The 2342-nt window shown below is 57.3% G+C and overlaps 1 non-coding gene across 1 annotated transcript; it reads right to left on the minus strand.

The window, feature by feature from the left end:
* Window positions 1–614: 614 nt before the first annotated feature.
* Window positions 615–744, minus strand: LOC146833207 (U6atac minor spliceosomal RNA). Its single transcript, XR_014960866.1, has one exon. It is a non-coding gene; the product is annotated as a U6atac minor spliceosomal RNA (small nuclear RNA).
* Window positions 745–2342: the final 1598 nt, after the last annotated feature.

The raw sequence follows: 2342 nt of genomic DNA on the forward strand, positions 1-2342 counted from the left end.
CTGGCAGGTGAGCCACAACCTCTCCCCGACTCTAACTGGCAGACTCACTAGAAGTTGAACCTATCCTTGCGAGTGAGAATGTAACCATTGGCCAACGTGACTCTCGCATGAGAGGCCCCCGCTGCTCCCGTCCGAAGGCCCGCGACTTTTCAACCTAGGGTCGGAATCGCAACCTAGACACAAATCTATGTATATGAATGCTTCTAAGTATAGGGCGAACTCGACTCGAAGGGATAGAGACGCTGTGCCTGAGCACCGTAATCACCTGACATATTCAGGGACCCGGAGGTTAATTGGTTAGCCCAGAATCACGCGATGAGTACCGGACCCCTAGGCTCGAACCCTGGTTTCCGGCACACGCCAAACCCTCCCAGACCCCAGCTCTGCGTCCCAGGCAGCAGCCCACGGCCCCTGGCGGCCAGTCAGCCCACACTGGGCCGCTCAGCCTCGCAGCGCTACTGGCGAAGTGCGCACGACCGTAATCCCCCCACGGAACCCCGTCTCAAGCCGCATTGCCCCCCGGCACGCGCCCGCCACGAGCGCTCGGGAGGCGCACAAATCTCCCTAAGAGGGTCCGTAGGGCTACCACCAAAGGAGGGGGGGGGAAGGAAAGGGGAGAAACATGGCCAGACGCCACAAAGTAAGTGGCAGTGCCACAACCGTATGTGTGTTGTAAAGGCCACTGGGACCTCTTTCTTCCTTGTCAAGGGGGGAGTGCTAACCCTCTCTCCTTTCATGCAACACAGGAAAGGGCCGGATGTCCCGGTAGGCACTGACGATGCCCGACTGAGTTCCCCGAGTCGGCGGGCAGCCACACACGACCCCACCCCCCACCGCACACGCAGCCTCTCAGGCCATCTCCTTGAGCATGGCTCTGAGCCAGCACCCCCCCCCCCCTGCCCGTGGTATTCCGACCACAGGGCCCCATCACCTGGTGCTGCCCAGGGACAAGGCCGGGGCGGGGGGAGGAGGCAGGCAACTCACCGCGAATCGAAAACACTCTGAACTGCTGGTCGTGCGGACGATCGAGGGGCTGCGACCTACAAGGCGAGACGGCGAGGGACAAGAGGCCGAAAGATGGGCGGGGACAGCCTAAATACTCCTGTCCCCCTCCCCCTCCCCAGAAGTGAGGTCGGCCGGACGTCTTCCCTGGACGTGGCCCAGGGAACTAGACCGGCGACTCCAGTGCCTTCCTATGGCACTAAGGCGGCCGCCCTTTTGAGGGGCTGCTGCGCAACCCCCCGGGCAGCCTTGCATTCTCTCAAGGACGAATCGCAGACGTGGCCCTTACAACTCAATGAGAAATGGATCTCCACTGCAAGGGGACAATTAACCTCAGCCCTACAATGCTCCACTGTGCCACGGCCTTTACATTTCACTTCCTCTGCACAAGGCAAGTGGAAGTGAAACAAGCCAGTCTTTGAGTTCATGATTCCCAGGCACCACGGGTAAGGAGTGTGCCCCAGCTGTCAGAGAGCTATAAATGACTTTTTTATTTGGCGACTTGCTTAACTGTGTCTCACATAAATGGCAACGGGGAAAATATCTGTATTCTGCAGGAGTGGGCAGCAAAGCTGCAAAGGGTATTTTAATGCATATCTTTACCCTGGCAGGGAAGGGGGTCTCCTTCTGTGCCACATACTCATATAAACTGGTCTACACCTAAGCTGAATATGTCATACAATTCCGAAAAATGCTGAAGAAACCATCAGTAAAGAAATTTGTCACTGTATGAATTTCTACAATATCAGGACATTTTGAGGGGGACTTTCGTTAAAACTGCACACTAAGGTGCCGATTACGATCCGGTAAAAACCGGGTACGAACCGTCGGTCGAAGCGTTTTCCCCGTCCGACTCGTACCCGGTCGTAAAACTTTACAAACATGGAATTACGATTCGCACGGAAACACCATTTCCGTACGAATCGTAAAAAACACCGACCGACGAAAATATACATACGAATGTGATCCGGGAATGCTGCGACGTGACGTCGGGACGCTTTCAGGCAGCGTTTCACGACCCAGGAATTACGATTCGAACCGACAGCAGTCCGGACGGCAATATTTTCACGGCACCCAAAAAGTGCCGGAAAAGCGAAGTACGGTGCGAATCGACCAGAGTAGGTGGCCCGGTACGCACCGTACCCCCCCCGCCCCCGTACGTACGCGCCGACCCCCCCCCAGCCCCCGTACGTACGCGCCGACCCCCCCCCAGCCCCCATACGTACGCGCCGAACCCCCGTGTATGTACACCCGTGTACGTGTCGAACCCCCCGTGTACGTTCGAGTCGAACCCCCCCGTGTATGTTCGAGTCGTACCCCCCCGTGTACGTTCGAGTCGA

This window comes from Triturus cristatus, chromosome 4_2 (genome assembly GCF_964204655.1).
Source record: "Triturus cristatus chromosome 4_2, aTriCri1.1, whole genome shotgun sequence".
Lineage (NCBI taxonomy): Eukaryota > Metazoa > Chordata > Amphibia > Caudata > Salamandridae > Triturus > Triturus cristatus.